This window comes from Peromyscus eremicus, unplaced genomic scaffold, assembly GCF_949786415.1.
Source record: "Peromyscus eremicus unplaced genomic scaffold, PerEre_H2_v1 PerEre#2#chrX_unloc_4, whole genome shotgun sequence".
In the NCBI taxonomy this organism is placed as follows: Eukaryota; Metazoa; Chordata; class Mammalia; order Rodentia; family Cricetidae; genus Peromyscus; species Peromyscus eremicus.
The window spans coordinates 407,085-421,714 of NW_026734291.1; positions in this window are offsets into that span (position 1 = coordinate 407,085).

The following is a 14,630-nucleotide window of genomic DNA, read 5'->3' on the forward strand; positions in this document are numbered from 1 at the left end:
AAGAGAAGAGTGCTTTTTCCTCAATCACAGAGTGCATTAATTGTAAGGGAACTCGGTGTTGAATTCTTTTTCTAAACTGAGTTTAACCACATGCTTTATCTCGTCCTAGGAATAGAAGTTCTTTTCTAATAAACAGAGGAATGCTCAGCTCTCAATCACACACCGCGGAATATCACTCGTTTGTTCCCAGCAAGTACAGTGCATTGAATGTAAGAGAATCTACTGTTCTTATCAGTTTCCTAAGCAGAGTTGAAAGATGTATCACCTGGGTCTTCAAAAAGCACAGTTCTTTTGCTCTGATCAAGCTCCCTCTTCTGGCTGCATTGGAAACACAGTAAAGAGAAGAGTGCTCTTTTCTCGAACACAAAGTGTGTTTCTTGTAAGGGAACTTGTTGTTGAATTCCCCTTTCTAAACTGAATTTAAACACATGCTGTGTCTTGTCCTAGGAATAGAAGTTCTTTACTCATAAGCAGAGTCACTGTTGGGCTCCCTTTGATATACACAGTGGAAATACCACACGCTTCTGTTCCCAGCAAGTTCAGTGCATTGGAAGTAAGAGAAGCTACTCTTCTTATCAGTTTTCTAAGCAGAGTTGATGGAGGTATCACCTGGCACTTGAAAAAGCACAGTTCTTTTTTTTATTTTTTATTAGTTTTTTTAAAAGCACAGTTCTTTTGTTCTGAGCAAGGTTCCATTTCTATCTGCTTTGGAAACACAGTAAAGAGAAGAGTTCTTCTTTCTCGAACACAGAATGTATTTCTTGTAAGGTAATTCAGTGTTGAATTCTTCTTCCTAAACTGAGTTTAACCAAATGCTGTCTCTTTTCCTACAAACAACTGTTATTTTCTGGTAAGCAGAGTCACTATTGTGCTACCTTTGATATACACAGTGGAAATAACATGAGTGTTTCTTCTGAGCAATTACAGTGCATTGGATGTAAGAGAAGCTACTCTTCTTATCAATTTCTGAAGCAGAGTTGATCAAGGTATTGCCTGGGTCTCAGAAAAGCTCAGTTCTTTGTACTAAGCAAGCTCCCTCTTCTGGCTGCTTTGTAAACACAGTAAAGAGAAGAGTATTTCATGCTCGAACACAGAGTGTGTTTCTTGTAAGGGAACTCTGTGTTGAATTCCCCTTCCTAAACTGAGTTTTACCACATGGTGTCTATTTCCTACAAACAGCAGTTATTTTCTAGTAAGCAAGGTCCCTGTTCGACTCCCATTGACACATAGTGGAAATACCACTCACGTCTGTTCCCAGCAAGTAAAGTGCATTGGATGTAAGAAAAGCTACTGTTCTTATCATTTTCCTAAGCAGAGTTGAAAGAGGTATCACCTGAGTGTTGGAAAAGCACAGGTCTTTTTTGTGAGCATGCTCCCTCTTCTGGCTGCATTGGAAACACAGTAAAGAAAAGAGTTCTTCCTTCTCGAACACAGAGTGTGTTTCTTGTAAGGGAACGTGGTATTGAATTCCTCTTCCTAAACTGAGTTTTACTACATGCTGTCTCTTGTTCCAGGAACAGAATTTCTTTTCTGGTAAGCAGAGTCACTTTTAGGCTCCCATTGACATAGACAGTGGAAATACCATGCACGTCTGTTCTCTGCAAGTACAGTGCATTGGATGTAAGAGAAGCTACTGTTCTTATCAGTTTCCTAAGCAGAGTTGATAGAGGTATCACCTAGGTCTCAGAAAAGGCCAGTTCTTTTGTTGTGAGTAAGCTCCCTCTTTAAATGCTTTGGAAACACGGTAAAGAGAAGAGTGCTTCTTTCTGGAGCAAAGAGTGTTACTTGTAAGGGAAGTTGCTGTTGAATTCCCCTTCCTAAACTGAATTTAACCACATGCTGTCTCTTGTCCTATGAACAGCAGTTCTTTTCTGCTAAGCAGAGACACTGTTGGGCTCCCATTGACATACACAGTGGAAATTCCACTCGCGGTTGTTCGCAGCAATTGTAGTGCATTGGATGAAAGAGAAGCAACTGTTCTTATCACTTTCCTAAGCAGAGTTGATAGAGGTATCACCTGGGTCTCAGCGAAGCAGAGTTCTTTTTTCTGAGCTAGCTTCCTCTTCTGCCTGCATTGGAAACACGGTAAAGAGAAGTGTGCTTCTTTCTCAAACACAGACTGTGTTTCTAGTAAGGGAATTTGGTGTTGAATTCCTCTTCATGAATTGCGTTTAACTGCATGCTGTCTCTTGCCTAAACAACAGCAGTTCTTTTCTAGTAAGCAGAGTCACTCTTGGACTCCCATTGACATACACAGTAGAAAAAAACCTCTTGTCTGTTCCCAGCAAGTACAATACTTTGGGTGAAAAGAAGCTACTGTTCTTATCAGTTTCATAAGCAGAGTTGATAGAGGTATCACCTAAGTCTCGGAAAAGGCAAGTTCTTTTGTTGTGAGTAAGCTATCTCTTCTGGCTGCTTTAAAAACACAGTAAAAGAAGAGTACTTCTTTCTCAGACACAGAGTGTATTTCTTGTAAAGGAACTTGTTGTTGAATTCCCCTTCATAAACAGAGTTTAACCACATCCTGTCTCTTTTCCTACGAACAGCTGTTCTTTTCTGGTAAGCAGAGTCACTGTTGGGCTCCAAATGACATACACAGTGGAAATACCACTCACGTCTGTTCCCAAAATTCTAGTGCGTTGGAACAAAGAGAAGCTACGATTCTTATCACTTTTCTAAGCAGAGTTGATAGAGGCATCACCTGGGTCTCGGATAAGCAGAGTTTTTTTTTTCTGAGCAGGGTCCTTCTTCTGGCTGCATTGGAAACACAATAAAGAGAAGAGAGCTTCCTTCTCTAACTCAGAATGTGTTTTTTGTAAGGGAAGTCAGTGTTGAATTCCCTTTCCTAAACTGAGTATAACCCCAGGCTTTCTCTTGTCCAACAAACATTTTTTTCTGGTTAGCAGAGTCACTGTTTGGCTCCCATTGACATACACAGTAAAAATACCCCTCTCTTCTGTTGCCTGCATTTACAGTGCATTGGATGTAAGAGAACCTACTGTTCTTATCAGTTTCCTAAGCAGACTTGAAATTGGTATCACCAGGGTATAGGAAAAGCACTCTTCTTTTGTTGTGAGCAAGCTGCCTCTTCAGGCTGCATTAAAAACACAGTAAAGAGAAGAGTGCTTCTTTCTTCAACACAGAGTGTGTTTCTTGTAAAGAAACTTGGTGTGGAATTCCCCTTTCTATGCTGAGTTTAATCACATGCTGTCTCTTATCTTAAGAAGAGCACTTCTTTACTGGTAAGCAGAGTCACTGTTGGCCTCCCATTGCATGCACAGTTGAATTACCACTGGCGTTTGTTCTCTGCAATTACAGTACATAGGATGTAAGGGAAACTACTGTTCTTAGCAGTTTCCTAACCAGAATTTTAAGATATATCACCTTTGTCTCCAAAAAGCACAGTTCTTTTATTCTGAGAAAGCTCCTCCTTCTGGCTGCATTGAAAACACATTAAAGAGTGCTTCTTTCTGGAACACAGATTTTGTAACTTGTAAGTGAATTCGGGGTTGAATTCCGCCTTTGTCTCCAAAAAGCACTGTTCTTTTGTTGTGAGCAAGCTCTGTCTTCAGGCTGCATTAAAAACACATTAAAGAGAGGAATGCAAGCCAGGCATTGGTGGCACACGCCTTTAATCCCAGCACTCGGGAGGCAGAGCCAGGCGGATCTCTGTGAGTTCGAGGCCAGCCTGGGCTACCAAGTGAGTTCCAGGAAAAGGCGCAAAGCTACACAGAGAAACCCTGTCTCGAAAAACCAAAAAAAAAAAAGAGAGGAATGCTTCTTTTTCAAAAACAGAGTTTCTTTTTCGTAAGGGAAATTGCTGATGAATTTCTCTTCATGAACTGAGTTTAACCACATGTTTTCTCTTGTCCTATGAACAACAGTTTTTTTATGGTAAGCAAAGTCCCTTTTTGCCCTATTGACATACACAGTGGAAATATCACTAGCGTCTGTTCCCAGCAAGTACAGTGCATTGGATGTAAGAGAACCTACTGTTCCTATCAGTTTCCTAAGCAGAGTGGAAAGCCATATCACCTGTGTTTGTAGGAAACACAGTTCTCTTCTTCTTGATTTCCTTCTCAATATTCTTCTTGTTTTCCCCTTCTCAATCACCCCGTCTCGATGTCCTTCTCAATCTCCCCTTCTTGATGTCTCTTCCGATGAATTCTCAATCTCTTTTCTTGATGTTCTTCTTGATATTCTTCTCATTTTCTCCATTTCTTTCTTCCCTTTTCATTGTCCTTCTCGACCTTCCCTTATGGATATTCTTCCCAATGAATTCTTGAGCTTTTTTACTCGATATCCTTCTTGATATTTTTCTCCAATTCCTCTCCTTTATCTCCACTTCCCGATGTCCTTCTTGATATCCCCTTAATAATGTCCTTCCCAATGAATTCTCAATGTCTTTTTCTTGATGTCCTTATTTATATTCTTCTCACTCTCCCCTTCTCGATCTTCCCTTCTGGATGACCTACCCAATCTCCCCTTTTTGATGTCCTTCTCGACCTATCCTTCTTGATGTCTTCTCTATCATTTCTCAAACTACCCTTCTCAATGTCCTTTTTGATATTCTTCTTGTTCTCCCTTTCTCAATCTCCCCTTCTACATGTCCTTCCCAATCTCCCCTTCTCGATGTCCTTCTCGATATTCTTCCATTTCTCCCCTTCTTGATCTCCCATTCTGGGTGTACTTGTTGATCTCCCCTTCTGAAAGTCCTTTCCAATAAATTCTCTATCTGTTCTACTCGTTGTCCTTCTCAATATTTTTCTCGTTCTCCCCTTCTTTGATGTCCCCTTCTGGATGTCATTCCCGAACTCGCTTTCCTGATGTCCTTCCCAATGAATTTTCAATCTCTTGTTCTTGATGTCCTTCTTAATATTCTTCTTGTTTTCCCTTCTTGATCTCCCATTCTCACTGTCCTTCCTGATCCCCCATTCTCGATGTCCTTCTCCATGAATTCTCGATCTCCCATTCTGGATGACCTTCTCTATATGCTTCTCATTATCCACTCCTCGATTTCCCATTTTCGATGTCCTTCTTGATCCATTCTTCACTATGTCTTTCTCAATGAATTCTCAATCTCCCATTCTTGATGTCCTTCTTGATATTTTTCTAGTTCTCCCCTTCTGAATCGCCACTTCTTGATGTCCTTCTCGATCTCCACTTCTTAATTTCCTTCTCAACTAATTCTCAATCTCTCCTCCTCTATGTCCTTCTCAATATGCTTCTCGTTCTCCCCTTCTCGATGTTCTTCTCAATCTCCCTTTCTCCATTTCCTTCTCAAGGAATTCTCAATCACCCTTCTTGATGTCATTCTCAATATGCTTCTAGTTCTCCCCTTCTCAATATCCCCTTCTCATTGTCCGTCTCTATCCATCCTTCTAGATGTCCTTCTCAATGAATTCTCAATCTCCCATTCTCGATGTCTTTCTTGATATTCTTCTCGTTCTCTCCATCACAATATCCCCTTCTTGATGCACTCTCCATCAAATTTTCTCAATGTTCTTCTCAATGAATTCTTGATCTCTCCTTTTCTATGTCATTTTCAATATGCTTCTCATTCTCAATCTCCCTTTCTTGAAGTCCTTACTGATCTCCAATTCTCAATGTCATTCCCTATGAATTCTCGATCTCTTCTTCTTGATGTATTTCTCAATATTTTTCTTGTTCTCCCCTTCTCTCCTTCTCGAACTCTCCTTTTTGATGTCCTTCTTGGTCTCCCCTTCTCAATCTTCCATTCTCAATGTCTTTTCCATTCTTTCCTTCTATATGTCCTTCTTGAAGATTTCTTGATTCCCCCCTTCTCAACGTTTTCTTGATGAGTTCTTAATCTCTTTTTCTCAACGTCCTTCTCGAAATTCTTTTCATTCTTGAACTACCATTTCTGATGCCCTTCTCAATCTCCACTTCTCTATGTCATGCTTGATGAATTCTCGATCCCCCCTTATCAATGTACTTCCTGATGAATTCTCAATCACTTCTTCTTGAAGTCCTTCTCGATATTCTTCTCATTCTCCCCTTCTCCATCTCCCCTTCTCGATGTCCTTATTGATCTCCTCATATCGATATTCTTCCTGATTAAGTCTTGATCTCTTCTTCTCCATGTACTTCTTGATATTCTTCTCGTTCTCCCCTACTTGATCTCCCCTTCTTGATTTCCTTCCCAATCTCCCTTCTCGATGTGCTTCCCAATGAAATCTAGATCTTGTCTTCTTGATGTTCTTCATGATATTCTGCTCATTCTCCCTTTCTTTTCTCCCCTTCTTGATGTGCTTCCCGATCTTCACTTCTCAATGTCCTTTCCAATTAATTCTCAATCTCCCCTTCTCAAAGTCCTTCTCAATAGTTTTCTCATTCTCGCCTTCTCAATCTCCCCTTCTTGCTTACCTTCCCTATGAATTCTTGGTCTCTTCTTCACTATTTCTTTGTCGTTATTCTTCTTGTTATATTCTTCTCAATGTCCCTTTCTCAATGTTCTTCAAGATTTATCCTTCTCGATGTCCTTATCAATGAATTCTCAAACATTTCTTCTCAATGTCCTTCTCAATGTTCTTCTTGGTCCGCATTCATCGATCTCCCCTTCTCAATGTCCTTCTCAATCTCCTCTTCTTGATGTCCTTCCAGATGAATTATCAATCTCCACTTCTCGAAGTCCTTCTCGATATTCTTCTCGTTCCACCCTTCATGATCTCCTCTTCTTGTTGTCCTGCCCATTCTCCCATTCTCAATGTCCTTCCCAATGAATTCTTGATCTCTTCTTTACATTGTATTTCTTGATATTCTTCTCATTCTTTCCTTCTCAATCTCCCCTTCTCAAAGTCCTTCCCGATGAATTCTTGATCTTTTCTTCTCAATATCCTTCTCATATTTTTCTCATTCACCCTTTCTCAATCTCCTGTTCTCGATGGCTTTCCTGATGAATTCTCTCTCTCTTCTTCTAGATGTCCTTCTCGATATTCTCATTTTACCCTTCTTGAAATTCCCCTCTCGATGTCCTTTGTGATATTCTTCTCATTCTCCACTTCATAACCTTTCCTTCTCAATGATTTTCCAATCTCCCCTTCCCAATGTCCTTCTCAATATTCTTCTCGTTTTCCCCTTCTCGATCTCCCATCCTTGATGTCTATCTCGATGAATTCTCAATCTCCTCTTCACCATGTCCTTCTTGATATTCTTTTTATTCTACCCTTGTCGATCTCCCCTTCTAGACTTCCTTCCCAATCAATTCTTCTTGATTTCCTCTCAATGAATTCTCCATCACTTCTTCTTGATGTCTTTCTCAATATTCTTGTTGTTCTCTCCTACTCGATCTCCTATTCTTGATGTCCTTAATGATCTCCCATTCTTAATATCCTTTCAGATGAATTCTTGATCTCTTCTTCTTAATGTCCTTCTCAATTCTCTTCTCATTCTCCCCTTCTTGATCTCCCTTTCTCAATATTCTTCCAGATCTCCCATTCTCGCTGTCCTTCCCATTGAATTCACAATCTCTACTTCTCGATGTTCTTTTTAATACACTTCTCACCCTCCCATTCCAGAACTCATTTTCTCGATTTCCTTCTCTATATTCTTCTCGATTTCCTCTTCTGCATCTCTCCTTTTTGACATTTCCAATGAATCTTAATCTCTTCTTCATGATGTCCTTCTCAATATTCTTCTTGTTCTACCCTTCTCCATCTCCCCTTCTCTGTATCCTTCCCAATCTATCTTTCTTGATGTCCATCTCAATGAATTCTCAATCACTTCTTCTCAATGTCCTTCTCATTATTCTTATCAATTTCTTCTAGATGTCCTTCCCAATTTCTAGTTCTCGATGTCCTTCCCAATGAATTCTCAAACTTTTCTTCTTGAATTCCTTCTTGATACACTGCTTATGCTCCCTTCTCAATCTCCCCTTTCCTATGTCTTTCTCAATATTCTTCTCTTTCTCTCCTTTTCAACCTCCCCTTCTTTGTCTTTCCTGATAAATTCTCATTCTGTTCTTCTTGATGTCCTCAATATTCTTCTTTTCATCCCCTTCTCGAACAACCTTCTTGATAACCTTCCCCATCTCCCTATGTCAATGTACTTCATGATGAATTCTTGATCTTTTCTTCTCGATGTTCTTCTCAATGTTCTTTTTTTCCTGTGTTTCTCAAAGTCCCCTTATCAACGTTTTTCCTAATCTCCTCTTTTCAATGTCCTTCCTGAGGAATTCTCATTCTTTCTCTCGACATCCTTTTCGATCTCCCCTTCTCAATCTCCCCTTCTCAATGTCCTTCCCGATCATTTATTTTCAATGTCCAAACTGTTGAATTCTCGATCTTCTTCTTGATATCCTAATTGATGTTCTTGTTCACCCCTTCTCGATATGCCCTTCTCAATGTCTTTCTTGATATTCTTTTCATTCTCCCTTTCTCGATCTCCCCTTCTTGTTTTCCTACCTGATCTCCCCTTCTCAAAGTCCTTCCCAATGAATTGTCGTTTCCCCCTTCTCAATGTCTCCTACTTGTTGTCCTTCCCATCTCCCATTCTCAATTTCCTTCCCGATCTCCCCTTCTCGATGTCTTCCCAATGAATTCATCTCTTCTTATCAATGTCCTTCTCAATATTCTTCTCATTCTCCAGTTCTCTATCTCCCTCTCTCAATGTCTTTCCCACTGAATTCTCAATCTCATCTCAATTTCCTTCTTGATATTCTACTCATCCTGCCCTTCTCAATGTCCAACTCTCAATGTGCTTCCTGATCTCCCATTCTCGATGTCCTTTTTGATATTCTTCTCGTTTTCCCCTTCTCAATCTCCCCTTCTTGTTGTCTTTCCAGAACTCCCCTTCTTGATGTCCTTCCCAATTAATTTTTGATCTCTTATTCTCGTTGTCCTTTTTGATATTCTTCTTGTTCTACCATTCTTGATCTCCCCTTCTCAATGTCCTTCCAGATCTATCCTTCTTGAAGTCTTTCCCAATGAATTCTCTATCACTTTTTCTTGATTTCCTTCTTGATATTCTACTCATCCTGTCCTTCTCGATCTCTACCTCTCAATGTGCTTCCTGATCTCCCATTCTCAATGTCTTTCTCAATATACTTCTCATTCTCCCCTTCTTTATATCTTTCTCTATATTTTTCTCTTGCCCTCCTTTCTCAATCCCCCCTTCTTGATGACTTTCACTATAAATTCTCAATCTCTTCTTCTAGATGTCCTCGATATTTTTCTTGTTCTCCCTTTCTCAAACTCCCATTCTTGATGTCCTTCCCAATTTCCCTTTCTTGATGTCCTTTCTGATGAATTCTAGATTGCATCTTCTTGAAGTCCTTCTTGATGTTCTTCTCGTTCTTCCCTTCTCAGTCTCCCATTCTCAATGTCCTCCTCAATTTCCTTCTCATTCTCCTGTTCTCAATCTCGCCTTCTTGTTTTCCCTCCCATTCTCCCTTTCTCGATGTCCTTCTCAATGAATTCTTGATCTTTTCTTCTAGATGTCCTTCATGATATTCTTCCTGTTCACCCCTTTTTGATCTCCCCTTCTCTATGTCCTTCCCAATGAATTCTCGATCTCTTCTTCTTGATATCCTTTTCTTTTTTTTATTTTGCAATACAATTCAGTTCTACATATCAGCCACAGATTCCCTTGTTCTCCCCCCTCCCGCCCCACTTGATGTCCTTTTCAATATTCTTCTTGTTCTCCCCTTCTCGATCTCCCCTTCTCAATTTCCTTCTCGAAATTCTTCTCATTCTCCCATTCTTCATCTCCCCTTCTTGATTTTTTTCAGTGAATTCACAATCTCCTTTTCTCGATGTCATTCTCAAAATTCTTCTCGCTCTCCCATTTTCAATCTCCACTTTTTGATGACCCTCCCCATGAAATCTTGATCTCTTCTTCTCGTTCTTGCCTTCTTGATCTCTTCTCGATATACTTCTTGATATTCTTCTCGTTTTCCACTTCTCAATCTCCCCTTCTTGATGTCCTTCCCAATCCAGCCTTCTCGATGTCCTTCCCAATGAATCTTCAATTTCTTCTTTTTGTTGTCATTCTTGATATACTTCTCATTCCTCACTTCTCGATCTCCCCTTCTCAATGTCCTTCTTGATATTCTTCTTATTCTCCCATTCTCGATCTCCCCTTCTTGATGTCCTTACCCATATTCCCTTCTCAATGTCCTCAATGATTTCATGATCACTTCATATCGATGTCCTTCTAAATGTTCTTCTTCTTCACCCCTTCTCGAACTGCCCTTTTCAATGTCCTTCCAGATCTCCCCTTCTCGATGTCTATCTAAATGATTTCTCGATTAGTTTTTCTCAATGTCCTTCTCGTTGTTCTTCTTGTTCATGCCTTCTCGATCTGCCCTTCTCAATGTCTTTCCCGATCTCTCTTTCTCAAAGTCCTTCCAGAGGAATTCTTGATCTCTTTTTTTCTATGTCCTTCTGGATATTCTTTTCATTCTCCCCTTCTCTATCTCTCCATCTCAGTATCTTTCTAGATATTTTCATTCTCCCTTTCTCGATCTCTACTTATTGTTTTACTTCCCAATGTGCCCATCTTGATGTCATTCACAATGATTTCTCAGTCTCTTCTTCTCCATATGCTTCTTGATATTTTTATTGTTCTACCATTCTTGATCTCCCCTTCTCAATATCCTTCTTGATCTATACTTCTTGATCTCCTTCCCAATGAATTCAAGATCAATTCTTCTTGATTTCCTTCTCAATATTCATCTCAATCTTCCCTTCTTGATGTCCTTCTCAATATCCCTTTCTCGGTGTCTTTCCCAATTTATTCTCAATCTCTTCTTTTCAATGTCCTTCTCAATAATCTTCTCATTCTCCCCTTCTCCATTTCCCCTTCTCAATATCTTCCCTGATGAATTCTCTAACTCTTCTTCTGGATTTCCTTCTTGATATTCTTCTCGTTCTCCCCTTCTCAATCTGGCTGTCTCAATGGGCTTCCTGATCTCCTCTTCTCGGTGTTTATCCTGATGAATTCTTTATCTCTTCTTCTCAATGTCCTTCTTGATATTCTTCTCTTTCTCTCCTTCTCGATATCCACTTCTACATGTCCTTTTCAAAATTCTTCTTGTTCTACCCTTCTCGATCTCCTCTTCTCAATTTCCTTCCTGATCTATCATTCTTGATGTCCTTTCTAATGAATTCTCAATCACTTCTTCTTGATGTCTTTCTCAAAAATCTAGTTCTCCCCTTATCAATCTCTTCATCTCGACATACTTCTATATTTTCCATTGTCAATGTCCTTCCCAATGAATTCTTGATCTCATCTTCTCAATGTCATTTTTGATATTCTTCTTGTTTTCCACTTCTTGATCTCTCCTCGAGATCCTTCCTGATCTCACTTTCTCGATGTAATTCCCGATGAATTCTCAAGTTCTTCTTCTCTGCATACTTCTTGGTATTCTTCTCATTCTCACTTTTTCAATCTCCCCTTTTCAATGTAATTCTTGATATTCTTCTCATTCTCCCCTTCTCAATCTCTTTGTCTTTATATCCTTCCCTATCTATAATTCTCAATGTCTTTCCCAATGAATTCTTGATCTCTTCTTCTCAATGTCCTTCTTGATATTCTTCTGGTTTTACCTTTTTTGATCTCCCATTCTTGATGTCATTCCCAATCTCCCCTTCTTGATGTCCTTCCTGATCAATCATTCTCGATGTCCTTTCTAATGAATTCTCGATAATTTTTTTCTCAATGTCCTTCTCGATTCTTCTCGATCTTGCCTTTTCAATCTCCCCTTGTCAATCTCTTTCCCAATCTTCCCTTCTTGATGTCCTTCCTGTTGAATTCTCGATCTCTTTTTTCAATGTGCTTCTTGATATTTTTCTCATTCTCCCCTTCTATATTTCCCTTTCTCGATGTCCTTCCTGATCTCCCCTTATGGATGTCCTTTCAGAAGAATACTTGATCTCTTCTTCTCCATGTCCTTCTCAATATTCTCGTTCTCCTCTTCTCAATCTCCCCTTCTCGATGTCCTTACTGATGAATTTACGTTCTCTTCTTCTAGATGTCCTTCTCGATATACTGCACTTTCTCTCCTTCTCGATCTCCTACTCTCAATGTTATTCTAGATATTCCTCTCATTCTCCTCTTCTCTATCTCCCCTTCTTGATGTCTTTCCCAATGAGTTCCTCATCTCATATTCTCAATAACGTTCTCAATATTCTTCTCATTCCACCCTTCTCATTCTCCCATTCTCAATGTCTTTCGCGATCTACCTTTCTTGATGTACTTCCCAATGAATTCATGATCATTTTTTGTCAATGTCCTTCTTGATATTATTCAGGATCTACCTTTCTCAATGTCCTTCCTCCTATCCACTTTTTGATGTCTTTCCCAATTAATTTTCAGTCTCTCCTTCTTGATGTTTTTCTTGTCATTCTTCTCATTCTTGCCTTCATGATATCCTCTTTTCAATGTCCTTTTCGGTCTCCCATTGTAGATGCCATTCCCGATGAATTCTAGATGTTGTCTTCTCAATGTCCTTCTCAATATTTATTTCATTCTCCCCTCATCATTCTCCCATTCTTGATGTCTTTCCCAATAAATTCTCGAACTCTTCTTCTCGATTTCCTTCTTGATATTCTTCTCATTCTCCCCTTATTAATCTTCCCTTCTTGATGTGCTTCCTGATCTCCCATTCTCGATGTCCTTCTTGATGAATTATTGATCTCTTCTTCTCAAACTCCTCAAAATTTTTCTCATTCTCCCCTTCTTGATTTCCCATTCTCAATATCCTTTTTGATATTCTTCTCATTCTACCCTTCTCATTCTCCCCTTCTTGATGTCTTTCCTGATCTATCCTTCTTGATGTCCTTTCTAATGAATTCTCGATCACTTCTTTTCGATGTCCTTTTCGATATTCTTCTTAATCTACCTTTTCCAATCACCCCTTCTTGATGTCCTTTCCAATCTCTTCTTCTTGACATTTTTCCTGATGAATTCTCCATCTCTTCTTGATGTCCTTTTCAAAATTCTTCTAGTTCTCCCCTTCTGAATCTCTCCATCTCGAAGTCCTTCTCTATCTCCCATTGTCAATGTCCTTCCCAATGAATTCTCAATCTCTTCTTCCTGATGTCATTTATTATATTCTTCTTGTTTTCCACTTCTCGATGTCTCCTTCTTGATGTCCTTCCTGATCTCCCCTCTTCAATATCTTTCCCGATGAATTCTCAAACTCTTCTAGTCTACGTCCCTCTTGATATTCTACTCATTCTCACCTTCTCAATCTCCCCTTCTTGATGTATTTCTCGATCTCTGATTCTCAATATTCTTCCCAGTGAATTCTCAATTTCTTCTTCTCGATGCTCTTCTTGATATTCTTCTTGCTCCACCTTTCTCCATATCCCGTTCTCAATGTCCTTTTCAATCTCCCCTTCTTGATATTCTTTCTGATGAATTCTCGATCTCTACTTCTCGATTTCATTCACAATATATTTTTGAATCTCCCCTTCTAGATCTCCCCTTCTCGATTTCCTTCCAGAAATCCCCTTCTCATTATCCTACTAGATGAATTCTTGATCTCCCTTCTTGATGTATTTCTCAATATTCTTCTCGTTTTCTGCTTCTCAATCTCAAATTCTCGATATCATTCCTGATCTCCCTTTTTCGATGTCCTTCCCAATGAATTCTTGATCTCTTCTTCTCAATGTCCTTCTTGATATTCTTCTCGTTCTCCCCTTCTCAATTACCCTTCTCAATATCCTTCCTGATCACCCCTTCTCAGTGTAGTTCCCATTAATTTCTCGATCTCTACTTCTTGAAGCCCTTCTAAATATACTTCTAATTCTCCCTTTCTTGATCTCCCCTTCTCAATGTCCTTCTTGATATGCTTCTCGTTCTCCCCCTCTCAATATCCCCTTCTTGTTTTCCTTCTCAATTTCTCCTTCTCAATGTCCTTCCCAATGAATTCTCAATCTCTTCTTCTCAATGTCCTTCATGATACTCTTCTTGTTCTCCCTTTCTCGATCTCCTCTTCTCAATGTGTTTCCCAATCTCCCCTTCTAGATGTCCTTACTAATGAATTTTTGATCCCTTATTCTCGATGTCCTTCTCGATGTTACTCATTCTCCCCTTCTCTATCTCCCCTTCTCCTTGTCTTTTGCAATATTCTTCTCTTTCTTCCCTTCTCGATCTCCCCTTCTAAATTTACTTCCTGATCTCCCCTTCTTGATATGCTCCTGTATGAATTCTTGACCTTGCCTTCTCAATGTCTTTCTCAATATTATTCTCATTGTCTTCTCGATCTCCCTTTCTCAATGTCCTTCCCATTGAATTTGCAATCTCTACTTCTCAATGTCCTTCTCAATATACTTCTCTTTCTCCCCTTCTCAATTTCCCCTTCTCAAAGTTTTTCTCATTAATCTTCTCATTATTTCCTTCTTGATCTCCCCTTCTTGATGTCCTTCTCGATATTCTTCTTGTTCTCCCCTTGTTGATCTTGTCTTCTTGTTTTCCTTCCCAATTTCCCCTTCTCGATATCCTTCCCAATGAATTCTCAATCTCTTCTTCTCGATGTCCTTCATGATATTCTTCTTGTTCTCCTCGTCTCAATTCCTCCCTTCTCAATGTGTTTCCCAATCTGCTGTTCTCGATGTCCTTCCTGAGGAATTCTCGATTTCTTCTTCTCAAAGTCCGTCTCAATA